General features: G+C 38.1%; 1 protein-coding gene across 5 annotated transcripts in view; it reads right to left on the bottom strand.

The window, feature by feature from the left end:
* LOC119553866 (protein tincar) overlaps nt 1–16428 on the bottom strand; it is a 67647-nt gene that overhangs the window by 47056 nt on the left and 4163 nt on the right. Inside the window, exon 2 of one of the 5 annotated variants that reach the window (XM_037864531.1) lies at nt 9015–9066. The exons of the other annotated variants lie outside the window; for them this stretch is intronic. The gene's annotated coding sequence lies outside the window, so the exon portion shown is untranslated. The remainder of the gene's footprint in view (nt 1–9014; nt 9067–16428) is intronic. 5 annotated transcript variants of the gene reach the window in all.

Below are 16428 nucleotides of genomic sequence, written 5' to 3'. Positions count from 1 at the left end.
AGTCGTTGCCACACATTTGGGGGAAAGGTGAAGTCCCCACAGGTAGAAAGATACAAATGAAAACAGGGGTTACGCAAAAGGGGAACCCCAACTCTCGACACGAAAAAGGGCAGCTGCAAAGGGGAGTGTGAAGTAATGCGAATTGAAGCACTCGCATGACAACTCGCAGACCCCACAGACCCTTCAGAATCCACAGAATCCCATCCCATCCTATCCATTACCACACCGAATGGAATCCAGCCCCTTCAGAGCCGAGTGAAATTAATGGGTCGGAAAGTGTTGAGATTAATCATGGCCGCCGCACTGGTCGCGGAAGTTTGTAAGTAGCTCCGTCCCCATTTATGTGTATGTCCTGCAACTTTGGACCCGAACCCGCTGCATTTGCTCATTAAGATGTGACGCAATCTGGCCAACTTTATCATGCAGCCGAAAACTTAAAGCCCCAACAGCGAGTAAATGGGAATTCAGGACGTGAAAATGAAGGCAGGCTAAAAGGGAAGCATTCAGCAGGACTTTTTTATGCAAGAGGAGGAGGACAGGTGTAAAAGGAAGCTGAACACCTGGTAAATGAGACTTAAGGCCAGTAAAAGTCGTGAATACAAAAAGCCCAAAAAGGGCAGGAACTTAAAACACCCTTTAACTTGCGGTAAGATAGCGATGAAAATATTTTAAGGCTTAGTTTAATATACAGTTTAATATATAGTTGATCAATACCAGTCCTTAAACTCAAGTAAGTAGTTCCTAAAAATGGTATAAACAATTAAATCATACTAAAATCTAAACTTGTTGTATATTATAGCTACTTATCTCCAACTTGGCCATATCTGAAGTACCCCAACTTAACCCAGGGTATTCAAAAAGTTAAATATGAAGCACAGAAGACAGAACTAGTTAGAGGGAGTAAGAAGAGAAGCGGAAAAAAGAGACAGATAAACAGACCAACGGTCTCGGCATAGAAACATAAATTAAGCAGAAATCTAAGGCAATGTGGGCAGGACTCGAAGGGAGGAATTCAAGGAGCCACAGGATCTAGACCAGAGTGGAAATTTGAAAAACTTACGTGCGGGTAGCGGGTCGGCAAAAAACCGACGGACAGAATCACAAAAATGTTTTAGGCAACTTCCAGCACGGCCACTCGGGCAATCTGAATTAGAGAATTCAGAGGAGAAGGCGCTGCGATGATGGGGGAGAATTGGAGAACTCTCGAGAGTGGGGAAAATCAGGAACAACCGACCGCTAGGTGGCAAAGTTAGCAGAGATAAGGCCAGCGGCCCCCGACTTCGTCATCAAACAGAGTCACAAAATACAGGGAGTGGGGCAAATAAGTAAATATCACATTGCTTGAAATGCGGTGAGAGGCGGGAAAACACAAAAGTTCACTAACTGACACACATAGATAGCATAGGCCCACTCCCATACCTATACAATTACAAACAGTACTTTATATATAGACATTTCTTGAGATAATAATACCACCTGCAATGGGGTCAAGTCAATAGAAAATTATAACATACCGGAAAGTAATTAAATTTCCCATTAAAGCAATCAAAGAAAAATAAAAGATTTTAGGTTTTAGATCTTTAAAAATATAATATCTGGCTATCATTAGTGTAAAGGCAAACCTTTTGAAATATATATTGTGCTCCTTATGGGGTCTTTTATATAAGTAAAACATTTTAAAAGAATAAATTTCTTTAAAGGAACCTATTTTTGTATAAATTATATCGCCATTACTCACTTTATCAGTGCTGTGAAATATGAAATACAATTTTTTTTAACAGCAGTAGACTTTCTTTGTATTTGGTCACCACTTAAATCGAGCATAGGACAATTTGTATTTGACTTAACTAGAGACTGACATCCGACATTATCAGACACCAGAAACCCGAAAATCGGAGACCAAAAACCGGAGGCCATTTTCGAATCATTTTTCAATATTTTCTCTGGCCAGCTCTCTGCATGTGTCTTTGGCTTTCCACTCGTTTGTCACTCGAGCCAAGAGTGCAAAATGATAAATATCCAGGGACAGCAGAGGACACAGGACACAGGACACTCCAACTAGGACGACCCCAGGATCTCCGGCCACTCGCCCGTCTTTTCTCATTTGCACTCGAGGCGATTCAAGTGGCACACTGGGCTCCACTTGGGCCCCCACTTTTTGGAGGGGTTTTTGTGTTTTATAGCCTGGCCACTTGAAGTGATATTTCCTCAATTGATAGGGGGATGTATGTATATAAGCCGCCCGAGGAGGATGAGCGTCAGTAGGCAGCCTCAATGTGGTTATCAAGACGGATTTTCAAACGTCGCTACCTTGACAGGCGTTCAGTACCCCGCTTTTCTCCAAGGACCCCGGCTAAACACGTACTTCTCACCGTCTGTCAAACATAAATGAGCGAAAGACAGCAGCCGGAGCTCACATCCCACATCCTGAAATAAAAAACGGACAGCCGGATGGTCATGGGAAAACTCTGCTGCACTGTCAGGCATTCTATTTATGGGCAAAATGACGGGACAGCCCCAGTTCGACGCTAAAAGTCGCTCTTAAAAGTTTCGACACTTTGCTTTTCAAAATGCTGAATACCACTCTAAACTATATGATTCTATCATTTAAACAAAAGGGAAATTCAAATTCAAAATGAATATGGTTTTATAAAGCTCACTCTTCAATTTGGTGTACTTTTATCTATACTGATAACATAAGTTATAAGAAGAGACACTCGTTTTATAGAAGTCCGTTTAATTTTTAAGGATAGGGAAAGAAACCGATAAATTGAAATTTTCAATATCAATTTAACATTATTTAATCTTTGAATATTAAGTACTTTATAAAGCTCATTATTCAATTTGTTGTACTTTTATCTATACTGATAACATAAGTTATAAGAAGAGACACTCGTTTTATAGAAGTCCGTTTAATTTTTAAGGATAGGGAAAGAAACCGATAAATTGCAATTTTCAGTATCAATTTAACATTACTCAATCTTTGAATATCAAGAACTTTTTAACACTGTTTTCCGTGTGCAATACCTTTTTTGATGCTTATTTTAAATGCTTTTAAATCTTTCTTCTCACCTACACAATACATTTTAGCCTCCAAAGTACGATTCCCTTGATATTCTCTCGCCTGTTATTACTATCGATTTTTGATTTAGTTTGGTTTCGGTTTGTTTCCCTCACCAATTTCTGTGTGTACATACAGTCGGAAACTAAAGTTTTTTTTGTCTGTTATCTGGTTCTGGGCTGTTTTCGGGGAAGTTGGATAGAAGGGAAATTGTGGAGGGATAGAGACAGAACTGTCAAACAATGCGACGGCGAGTGGCGTTGGAATAACACTGGCAAATGCAGTTGGGACTTGGGGATTGGAGAATAAAAGGAGAAAGGGGGCGGTGGGCGGCGGGCGGAGAAAGTCTGTTCCGAAAATATATACCAACTGCGCGACAGTTCAAGTTGAAGTACTCTACCCCCGTTGTACACAGCAGTAATTTTCGTAAATCCGAACGACAACGGCAAAATGCGAGATGAACTCGGTGGAGATGTACTCAAAGATGGGCCAAGCCTCCTTTTTCCCTCTTCAGTTCAGGACTTCCCCCTTGAGGCTGAGCAATTTGAAGTTTAGTTTTCGGTGTTCATTCATTTTAATGAAGGAAATTTTATTTGGTCAAGTGAAACTGAAGTGGAATCACTTCATCAAACGTTGATAAGAGCTGAGGATTTGAAATGGAAAATGGGAAAATGGCTATGCGAAATTTAAGGGAGCATAAAAGTATATCCAAATACAATTTATATTTAAATAAAATGGTGTCATAATGTTTCCAGTGTACCGATAGGGAAAAGGTCAAAGTTTCAATGGCCCAAACAAAAGAAATTAATTCAATTGACGCCCAACAGAAAGGTACTCCACAAAGGCAGTCAAAGAAATTAACACATTCACAAGGACTTTAGTTTTTGTTCAAGTGATTCGAGGTTATTTCCAGACAGTAGCAGGTAGTGGAATAATTTATGGCAATTATTTTGACACAGACAATGATGAGAGGCCGTTCCAGACCCGTCCTCTGTAAGCCGCAGATCGTAATCTTCGAGAGTCCTGCGCAGGATACAGACTTAAGCACTTTCGATTAACGCAGAGCCCAACAACCAAAGCAAACAAATTGCGAAAGGGCCATTATGGCCACAAAGGATCACGTCAGGCTACCTGAGTGAGTCAGCTAGGGATAATATGCACACAGATATGTATATATGGTATATGGGGAGATCGCAAACAAGGACAAGACAGCAGGTGTGCCAGCGCAAAGGAAATCAGTTAGGGCAACGGACACAAAGCCAGGGAAAGGAAAAGATATACCTACACTGAAAAAATATATATTTCAAAACGAATCTCTTAATATAAGCATATATGTATCTGATAAGATAGATCATATTACTAGGACTATACTTATCAATTTCGAATACAATAATTTTTGGATAGATATCTTTACTGATTATCCATTGTTGTCTACAAGATATTTTTTCATTTTTAGTAATTTTATTTTAGGAATATTTATTATTAAGAAATAAATAGACTTGGAAAATATTTAATTATAATTTTAAAAGACTCTTTTCAACATAAAATGATAATTTTTGGATCAGCATTATTATACAGTTCCCTATTATACACAAATAAATAATGGTAGAACTCTTTTAAAAATAATTAGTGTTTTTGTAAGATCTTTATTATAAAGTTCCCTATTATCAACAAGCAATTAAATTATATTATTAAATTATATTATATTATGACTCTTTCTGTAATAAAATATCAAGTATTCGTAATTTATAAACCATAATTTCTTTCAGTGCCCAGAAACAGAGACCCTAAAGCCCTGATGAGACTTGGATTTTTGCACCTGCCGCAGCTCAAATCAAAGGAGACAGCATATAGGATGGTAGGGGACGCCGAAGCGGCCCCCGATCTCAGGTAACTCGATCGCGATCGCCGACATCTGTTGTTGTTGGTCTTTCGCCGATTTTTTGGGGCCCAGGGAGCGGAACTTATTTCGCGAACAAGTCGCTAGTAAACCCGTTTTACATTCTTTTTTTTTTATTTTTTGCTCGTTTTCGAGGGTAACCCAAATACTTTTGGCGGATACCGTTGGCCATATAATTTTCGGCATTAGCTTTGTTCAAATTAATGGTCAGTCATCCGGGCAGTCGGAGGTTTCATCTGCGTTTAAAGGCAGCTGTTAGATTTCAGATGCAGCCCCAAAACAGGAAGATGAAACGTGTTTCCTTTATTTTTGGCGGTTATGCTTACACTAAGCAACAGGATTGGGATGTAGAATAAGTAAAAACGAGAGAACAAATTATGATAGGATCAAAGGATATAATATAACTCATTACACTTAATCATTCTTAAAACCTTAAACTTTTTTTTATGAAATTAATTACCCTTGTTTTATAGAAATTAATTAACACTGGTCTTAAATGTACACTTTTTCCAGCAGCAGACTCAACCAATTAAAAAAAAATATGTGAAACAAAAATGGCGAAAAAAGCACATTAAGCACCAGCAATTAAGCATTCCGCAATTGGCTCAATTGATCAAAGGATGTCTGGGGTTAATGTGATTGCATTTTAAATGGCAATTTGCGATGCACATTTCAAGAACTTCTGCCATATTAACAGCGATACACGTTTTATTTGTGCATTTCTCCTTATTTTTTGTTATTTGCGCGTAATTAAAACTTTTTTTTGACAACCGCAGGGGAGAAAGGAAAATACATCACGGGCTTAATCGATTTTTGATTTCTTGCTGATGGCTTTGGTAGTTTCCTGTACTACGAAGGTTGTTTATGGCTAATGGATTTTATCGATTACGGTGTATTTTTACTTTTTTATCAGGCAATTATTAAATCGATAGCAAATTGCCAGGGGGCTGTAATTGAGTTGGTTATTACATGCATGCCTTGAACTTGATTGTGGATTGTGGAGTTGAAAATGTTGACCCAAAGGGTTGTTTTCGGGGTGGTTTTTTCGGAACAAGTTCGATTGAATTGGTTTAGATACTAAAATATGGGTGACCCACATACAGGCGATGCCAGGGAATAAAGTTGTTGGGTGTGGATTACGTGGGTTTTCCCCTTTTAGGGTGGACCCTAATTAGCTTTCAATTAGCACTTGCTGGCTGCACAACTTCACCCCCTTAAAAAAGTGTACTTTTCACCGAGGCAATTTTCTGATATGCATATCATGAGTCTCCTTTTTGCGGGCAATAAAACGAAATCCCGCACATAAATTATGCTCCATTTAATAAAGTGGGTGAGTGTATATACCTCCGACTCCTGAGGAAAAGTTAAGAGCATTCATAAAGATAAAGGAAAAGTCGGAGGTAGCAATTCGTTGGCATTTATAATGCTCAACTGTCAACAGGAAGGCGAATGATGATGATGATGATGATGAGGGCTCTGAAGATGATGACATCCTTGATGAGCCAGGCGAAAATAAAAAGGCACAAAAGTCACGCAACTCGCATTTAAGAAAAAAAAAAAAAGGATCTTCTTCGGCCAGGTTCAAAGTTAACCAGTCGATAGGTCCAAAGCCGGCATGGCATATTTTCCTCTGGTTTTCCCAGCCACATGTGACGTGACTGGCTTTCTGCCAGGACCAATCTGCACTTGCCATTTATTTTTTATTCTTTAAGCTTTAAGCAAGTAATTTGCATAAAATGCGCGACAGACGAAGGAAAACCAGCTCTCGCCGAAAGCTAACAAGGATTAAGTTGAAAGGAGAAAGGCAGGGGGAGGGGCCGGGTGGTGAAAAGCCGAGGAAAAATGACTTCAGAATGCCATGTGGCGATGGGGAAAACTTACGAGCTGCACAAATGAAAATGAATTTGGGGCGTAAAGAATAATAATGAAGAGGTCGAAACGAACGCAGGTCTTTGACTCCAGCTCGTAGCGAATAATTAAACCAAATTAAGGGAGCTGGAAAAGCCCTGAGAGTACCTCTATTTCTTTCAGTGCATTTCGGAAACTACAACTCCAAGGGTTGTGGCAGCCGCAGAAATTTAATAACTTATAATACAAAAGTTCGTGATGCTTCATTATGGGAAGGCAGGCAGCTTCCTTTGCGTCCGCATCCTGAACTTTTCCCATCCAATCCTCTGTAGAAACCTCGTCCTTCCTCTTCGGGACCTCCTTGTGTGTATTCCATTTACCCACATTATGTACTTGGTGTACCCACAGCGCACAGGATGCACCAATACAGTGCGTTTTGGAATTCAAAGCCTAATGAACGCAAACGGATCAAATTACCTAATTAGATTTGGTTTGCTAAATACCTACACACATGATCATCATGATTAGTATATTGATGGACATGGTAGTGCTTGAACTAAGTAAGTAAATGCTTTAAAAAAGAACAAACATTAATCAATCGTAACCCAATTTCACATTAGTGGCATTAGTAATTTCTTATCGGAAATTCACATTTAGGTCAGTTAGCCAACCAACTCGGGTTTTATCTATAATTTTTGTTCAATTAGTTAAAATATGTACAGCAGCAGTAATGAAAAAACGGTTTATAACTCTAAAAGTAAAATAAGTAGGCAATTTAGATTTATGTATTGCAAACAAGTTTACATTTTCTGCTTCTATAAATTTCATTTTATTTGAATACCATACTTTTTACTGATTTATATTATTTTAATAGATTTTAAACCGAATCATAGTGCTTGGTTTCAAAGATATTGCAGTCAGAAAAAATAACCCCAGATTGTTAAATCCTTTTCTAATTAATCTAAATCTTTTAGGATTCCTTGGACTTTTTCCTTAGGATTTTGTCACGCACTGTATCCTTGTGTATGTCTGTTTACTATTTAGCTACTTGGCTGTTATGTGTGAATATTTTTAAGTCCCCACTGCTGTTGCTTTTCCTGGTCCTCCAAGTCAACCAAGTGCAAGCACTTTCCTTCCTTTTCCTCCTCATTTCCCTACTGTTTTGGACCTGTTTTCTTTTTTCTTTTTTTTTGAGTTTAAGCAGCGTCGCATTTCATGCAAATGAAGTTAACTTGCATATGCAAATGAGGTTTGTTTGTTTGTAGGTTGTATTCTGCATTTGCAGTGAAATGTGTGCGTTGGTTTTTCTCGCTCCTTTGGATTACAATTTTTTTTTTGGCGCACACACACCTGATTTATGACTAATTAATTAATTTTGAATTCGGTTACAATTAACATGAAATTTTAAGCCTTGGCAGCCAAATTCCGTTTAATCCTTTTCACCTATACACATGGCAGGCAGAAATCCTTTCGCACACAGATACACACACACACACTGGCATAAATCAACGCCGTGTGGGGCAAATGCGATTAGCATTTTATACCATTTAAACACTGTCGCACACACCACCAGATGGAAAACAATGCAAAACGGCAGCGGGGAAAAGCGGAAAAAACATTGTGACAAAGCCGGCAGAGCCCCACAATCCCCCATCTCTTTCTCCCCCGGTAACCCCGTCTCTCTCTCTCTTTTTTCACCACTGAATGTGTGCATCTCCCTTCGAGCAAACCAAACACAATTACATATTACTTATATGGAAGGTATGAAAAGGGAACACACAGTTAGGAACGGTTCCCCATTGAATCCAAAAAAAGAAAGGGGTTCGAATGGGAGATACTCTCTTTGGGACTGGGTTAGACCCACGAGCCTATAAAGGGTTAATCCTTTCTTATTATTTATTGTTCTAGCCTTACTAAGGATTTCTATAGGTTTATTCAATTGTTTTATCAAATTTATTTAGTTTACATTTTAAAAAGTTTTAATCTTGTTTTGAAAAAATAGTAATATTAAAAAATTATATGAATTCTTGTTGTTATAAAAAGTGATTATAAAAGCCTTTATTAAAAGGGCTACTATTTCATAATTTATTTAACAATAGAATACTTTCTCTTTTTATAATTGAAGTAGCAGTATTTGTGTATAAGCCACCCATACAAAAAATAAAATATCCTTTATAATTATTTAATTATTAATTAGCAACTCACGGCTTGTTATAAAAAATGAGCTAGCGAATCCATTTGGTTAAATGTTTATTACCTAGAAAAAAGAAAAAACACATTGATTAATAACCAACTAAATAGACACACATTAGTATAATATTAAAAAAATGTTTTATCAATCGCATTTAAACAGTTCTTGACCCGCCAAATAAACTTTCTAACACCCTCTCTATAGAGAACAGAGTTGGGCGAATAGAAAACCCCCAAGTAGAATGCAAATTGCGCAAAAATCGTTAGAAAAAACAAATGTGCAACAAAGCGAACAATTGTAATTTAACTGCAGTCAGACTCTAGTTGGCAGCAGCAACCACAGCAACAGCAGTGGCAGCATCAAATGGCAAAAAGCAACTAGCAAAAGCTGAAACCAGAAAGCAACAGCCAGAATTGTGCGAGCCTCAAGTGTTGCATGTAAGCCGCTTTTGTTAGGCAATTGTTTGCCTGCCTGGTTCGCTTTCGAGAGGACTCCAAAATGGGGAAGTGGGGGAGTTTCGGGGGAGCTAGGCAAATGAAATATTCCTACTGCACACACTACACACTAGCATAATACACTTTGCCCGGGCAGCATCCCAAATAACAGGAAAAAAAGCAAGGAAAAGCACAATAACAACAAGAAAATCCGGAAGTTACACATACGCCCCGTTGTCTGCGACTCCCTCCCCCAAACCCTAACCCCTGAATCTCAGATTTTTTTGTTCCCGTCGCCATACAGTTGACAAATGTCACAGCAATGGCATTCAACTGCACTGAACAAAAATTTATAAAATTAAATTAGATTTACTAAGGTATCCAGAGTGGTTTTTAGTAGTGCCCCTCGTCTGAAGAAATATTGCTAAAACTCTTTTAGTTCTAGTCCAAGCCTAATATGTTTAAAATATTACAATTTTCTATGAAGTAAGGTATAATTTTTCTTACGATGCTATATTAAAGCTATTTACTTTTTAATATGATTAATATTTTTAAGAATTACAATTAGAAAATTGATTGAGAACCTAGAGGTGGCATACGAACTTACTACTAAACATTTTATAGATATATATTTTAAACAAAAATGTATAAATTAAATTAGATTTACTAAGGTATCCAGAGTGGTTTTTAGTCGTGCCCCTCGTCTGAAGAAATATTGCTAAAACTCTTTTAGTTCTGGTCCAAACATAATATGTTTAAAATATTAAAATTTTCTATGAAGTAAGGTATAATCTTTCTTACTGATGCTATATTAGAGTTATTTACTTTTTAATATGATTAATATTTTTAAGAATTAAAATAAGAAAATTGATTGAGAACCTAGAGGTGGCATACGAATTTACTACTAAACATTTTATAGATATATATTTTTTAATATCCAAAATATTTTTTTATTAGATTGCAGATGTGAATTTTTCTGTCTGTGTGGGACCCTTTAGCGTGCTTCGTATCCGCTCCATAGCGAGACAAATGTAAAACAGCATAAAACACTCGTCGTCACTAGTTGCTCCCCTTTTCCCCCGCCCATGGTGCTCCTCCACCATTATAATGTTCGTGGAAAACTTGACACTTAATTGTCTGTCCATGTCCATGTGCGTCATTCGTCCCCCACTTCTCATCCGCCACCCATCCGCTCCTGTATCTATAAGATCGCAACTCGTCTGGCGCCTGTTTCTGTTGTCAATTGTTGCACATTTGCATGGCAATTGGATTTGGCCACTAGAGAGTGTGGAGTGGAGTGTGTGGAATGCTGGCGGAGTGCCGTTTGGGCCAATGCCCGTTGCTGTATGGTGCGTTGAGTGAAATGAGCCAACTCCTGGATAAAAGCTAGTTGAACGCCATATCCCCCGCTCCTTTGCCGTTCGGAGCTCCATTTTGCAGCTCTTTCTGCAATCATAACAATAAGTATCAGCAGCAGAAATTATTGCTGCAAGTGGAATGTATTTCTAGGAATTGCAGCTGTTTTATATGCTTCGGGATGTTTTCGGGCAACTGGAAGCATTTTAAGCGTATTTAATCTTTATTAAATTTTAGCTCTTTAGCGCCTTTTAGTGGCATATTAAATTGAATAGCCTTCGGGCTGTTTAATATTAAATATTAATATCACTAATGGGCAATGAATAGTTTAAATACTATGGATCACACAATTAATTCTGGTGTTTAAGTGGTCTCGTAAATAAATTATATGAAAATGCTGTAATTTAAAACACAACATTCTTCCTAATTATAGGTACTGGAATTTAATATTCAATAAAATGTAAGTACTTTAAGTTACTTTGAAAACAAAATTATACTTTTTGGTAATAAAACAATTACATTATAAGTAAAATAATCTGAGTATTTATCATTCAAATTGTAATGTAAGTAAATGTTGACATAAAACAGTTTACATATGCATTAGAACGTTTCATCTTAAGTAATTGGTATTTCTACTTTTCTATAGGTATATGTAAAGAGGTTTTATTGAAATAAAAATTTTAATCATTATTATTACTGAGGTTTATAATATTTTATAAGTGATTCATGTTACAAAGACACCTGATAACGGTTGAACAAAAATGTATAGAGATCGCCTGATTATGTGCTCGTTTCCCAGGCCCTTTTGCTTATCTCTTTAGGTAGTTGCCCCCAAAAATCCACCCGTTTTCCCCCATTGATGAAGTGCAGCACTTCCGGCGGCAGAAGTTGCAGCGGTGGATGAGCAGACGAGCAGATGAACAGATGCACAGTTGCCACAATGCCGCGGGGCATTTGTTTTGGTTGGCGGTTCTGGTTCTGGTTCTGGTTCTCATTCCGGTTCGGTTTGGTTAGGTCTGTTCTGGGCTGCTTTATTTTTGGGTTCGGCAGTAGTTTCGGCCACCCCAAAAGAGGGGGGATTGGGATACTGGGTGCAGTACGATTTTTGCCTGGATTTTGCACTTTGCACGGTCTCCGCTAATGAAAATGAAGTCGTAAAAGGGTTTGCCACGTGGCTGGTAATGTGCCCCCCTTTTCCATCTCCCTCCCTAGTGATTTTCCTTCTTTTCCCCCGTTTTCCGAATCCTTTAAGCGCCATTTAGTTTCAACGAGCGCTTAACTTAATGAACACAATGGGCGGAAACCGGTTGAGAATGCTGTGGAAAATCTAATGGAAAATGTTAGAGCTTCCGCTATTTGCTATCTTTGCAGTCGCAATCCCATTGGAGCACATAATCAGTTTTTAATAGCCCCCAAAAAGGACATAGATCAACAATGGCAGCAAGAACAACATGAATGGGGAATAGGAAATGGAGAGTAACAACTAAAAATGCCATTAATGAAATGATGATGACGACGAAGAAAGTTTTGCACGACCCAAACACATAAAACAAAAATTCCCCAAAGTCAAAGCAGAGAAAACAGAGACGAATCGGAAGTGGAATGGGTATATACACAGTAATAAATTAAATTGGGTATTATCTATAAGATATTATCCCAAAATACGGTTGTAGTCACATCTGAAATTGGCACTCATTGTATAAATATTATTTCCTTTCTATATTTTTCTCTCTGTAGAAGCCAAAAACCAGGAAGTGATAGAGACAAGACTCAGCTGCAAAACGATGAGAAGCATAAATATAACATAAAACAAAATGCCCAAAAAATTAACGACAAATTGCGCATCATTATAAGTAAAGAGGGAGACGACTGGGAAACTTGGAAGATGGAGGGACATATGGGGGTTTACGAGGGGCAACCGAGAAGAAGAGCCTGCCAAAAGCCAATAATGAAGGCGAACGCACGTTAAGAGCGAAATGAAGCCAAAAGCCCAAAAGACTGACAGGCAATGAAAGAAGCTTTAAGGGCACTGGGGATACCTCCAAATTGTTGGGAGGAAGGTGGACTTTTTACCTCCAAATTGAAAGGAAGAAGGTTGACTTTTTAAAGGGGGGAATGGGGAGGTGTGGCCCCTGCGTGGGTGGGTGGTTATTGGGTGGGTGTGGCACCGCCTGTGGCAACACCTGGGCGCAGTCATTTGTTTGATTACAAGCCACGAGAAACAACGACAATGAAGCCAAATTGAAGATGGAAACGTGAAAAAGAGGCTGGGGGAATGAAATAGACCCATAACAGTCTTGGCACCTGTCCACCCCCACTGATGAAATGAAAAATATTTGCCCATTCATTTTGTTAATTTAAACAAGTTGATCTAATGAAGTTGATTTTGCGCAGCAAAATCTTTTTTTCGTATTTTGCACAAGTGGAAAATACAACACTAGCATATATAACATAAACAAATATTTGAAAAATCTATAATGGGCTTATAACTCATTGAAATTAATTTCCACTTAAGCAAAAAAACCGAATTTAAACACTTTTTATGTGAGAAATAAATGGTCCCTATAAACGGTTTTGAAATTTGTTTGTTTGGCATTTTATGTTAATTTCGTTTAGATATTTTACTGATATTCATGATCTTTGGAGTCAGAATTTGACTTTACATTTGTAAAATGTCATAGTTTTTTTTGGTTTATTTTGTAATAAAAATAATAACAAATAAATAATAAATTAATAAAAAAAAAAGAATTATCTTTAAAAAATCGAGATACATTTTTGGATAATAATCAAAGTTAAGGTTCTTTCTAAATAACACAATAATATTACCCTTAGGAAATGTAGTGTTTTATGGTAAGGATGGGCGATTTGAACTTCTCACAAAACCCGAAATACTTGAAGTGCATTTCGATTCCTAATCGGGTATTTTTTTTTCCAGTGCCGCCAGCTTAGTTTGCGGCAGGGACAGCGCTTAATTGCCCGACAATGCAGCTGCCCCGAAAACACACGCACTAACACATCCTTCTGGGAAGATGGGCCAACCTCATTTGCAACAAGCTGACAGGCGCCAACGTCAAACCCTTTGCCCCTCCCCCTTCGCCCTCCCCTCTTGGGTGCCCCCATCCAAATCCTAGCCACAGAAACCCCCTGTTGCCACCATAATGACTCACTCACTCTGTGGCAACGGAGTTCACCAACTGCAGAGGAGTCGGGTTTCGCTGCTCTTTTGCCAGTTTGTGTTTTGTTTTTTTCCCTCATTTTCCCTTTTTTTCGGTTTTTTGGGAGGTGTGACAAGCCACCGGCTCAGCCGAGGGAAGCGTGTCCTGTATCCTGTGTATCCTATGCATATCCCGAGTCCCGTGTCCTGGCACATGTAACATGGTGTTCCCTTCGCTTTTTTTCGAGGGATATTTTTAATTGGTTTCCAAAGCATCAAGTGAAAAATGAAAATTTTGTGGCCAACAAAAGAAATTATGTTTAACATGGTCAACATGAAAGTCTCATTAAAACTCGATTCAACACGGTCGACATTAAAAACAAACATGCTTCAACAAATTGCCCGAGGGCATGATTATTTGGTGTTTAACCGCTACAAAAAGAACATATAACAAGGAACATTAAAGTAACTAAAGTGGAAAGAAAATAAGTAACTTTAATAACTATTTTAATTTTAGTAAGTTTTACAAAAATCTATCTATATATATAAAGCTATCCACTCGAAACTGAGTTACTGGTCATATCTTTTTCACTCAATTCTACATTCATTTACCCTCAAAACATTTTAATTGAATTCACACAAAAGAGCCACTGAAGCTGTAATCGAGATATTTGTAAATTACATTTGAGTTATTTGCACAGCAGCTATGTTGGATATTTAAAGTGAAATGGTAGATTATGATGTTTTTCATGTTTTATGTCATCTTTTGCTATGGATTTCCTTTTTAATAAATTTCCGAGAACCACAAGCTGGTTCTTGGTCTTGGTCATTTTAATCAGCATTTTTCACTTGGCCGCAGCATTTTTTATGTTTTTTTTTCGCTCCGATGTCCTGAAAGTGACCGCCGCAGTGGCGGCTATTTACCCGCCCACCGCCCACCGACTGCCACGCCCCCTTTCCTTGACCGGACTTTGTACACACCGCACTTTGTTATGTTTTGTTTGCCTTTGCCTTGCTCTCGGGCCTTTTGTTTGCACTTCTCGTGATTTTTCTCTCTCGGTGTATTCAGTAGTTTTTTTATTTACCAATTTTTTTTTTTTTGGTTTTTTTATGCTTCCAGCTGCTGCGGTGAAGCTGTGGCTCAGTTTTTAATCAAAACATAATGTAAAAAGGATGCAAAATACACAAGCAAAGTGGCAGGCACTCACCCAACACAGTCCATCTTCCCCTCCAACCATCCGATTTCGACTTCTAAAAAGTGTTTGCCCTGTCGCTGTTGTTTCTGTGTCGTCCATTATTCAAAGCATAATGTCACAATAAACGTAAAAGGTGCAAAATATGGCCCAAAGGCAACAAGCAAAGGCAAAAGCAAGTGCCAACAATGGGAAAGAGCAGTGACAACACAAATATACAGTCAAACTCCACCAACGTAAAGTTTTCACCGGTTGATTACAAGTTCTTCATTTCGCCGGACTTTTTGGCTTTCTGAATTAGAAGCTTCCAAAAACATAAATCATTTTTGTGTACTGACAGAAATCTTTAAGTGTTCATGTCATATTCATTTTAATTAAATACATTTAATATATTAATTATCCAAATTATCATAGATAGATATATAGATGGATTGCCTCTATTATAGGATTTGATTTCTCCTATATAAGTATATTTAATCGGGTTTTGGGATACTTTTTTTTATTAAAATTTATAAATAAATAGACCATAAATTACCATAAAATTCTATACATAGCTTTTAACGAGAGGTGGGACCTACTAATACATTTGAACAGTACAATAATCGGATTAAGGTTAATATTAATTAACCAATCCTATCTATTTAACCCTTCAAATATCACTGGAAATCGTATTAAAAAACAATTATTTTACATATAATCCGATGTCTATCTCAAGAAATGTCACCATTGTACACAATTTTTTTACTTAAAGGTCTTAGATCCAAAATAGTAATATACATTTCTTTCCCGAAAATAGTTCAACTTCCAGACATTTCACTGTGGTTACAAAAGAGAGTTACAACAAAAGAGCCACCGTAATGGCAGCGCAACAACAAGAAGAACAACTCAACTTAATAACACTTTGCAGTTGTCGCTGCCCAGGGCAATCACCCGGTACACATTTCCTCCAACCCATCGGATTCCATCTCATCCCGTGACCTCCCCCACTTAAAAGGTGGACTTGGACTGCATAAATTTGGAAGGCAGAGAGCCTGGTGAGGAAAAAGTTGATCACCTCCCCTTCTCCCTCCTTTCTCCGTCGAGATATTTGTTGTTGCCGCAATTGTTGCATGCCCGTCAGTCAGTCAGTCATTTATTCGGTCAGTCAGTCAGTCATTCAAGCTGCCAGTCAGTCAGTCACTCATTCAGTCAGTCAGTTCATGTGCGGGGATAAAAGCGTCCACACAAGTGACCCGCTGGCAACTTGCATCTCCGGCATTTTAACGGAATTTCAAGCACCTTGCAAAGGACC

This window comes from Drosophila subpulchrella, chromosome 3R (assembly GCF_014743375.2).
Source record: "Drosophila subpulchrella strain 33 F10 #4 breed RU33 chromosome 3R, RU_Dsub_v1.1 Primary Assembly, whole genome shotgun sequence".
Lineage (NCBI taxonomy): Eukaryota > Metazoa > Arthropoda > Insecta > Diptera > Drosophilidae > Drosophila > Drosophila subpulchrella.
This window is presented reverse-complemented; position numbering and strand designations above follow the sequence as displayed.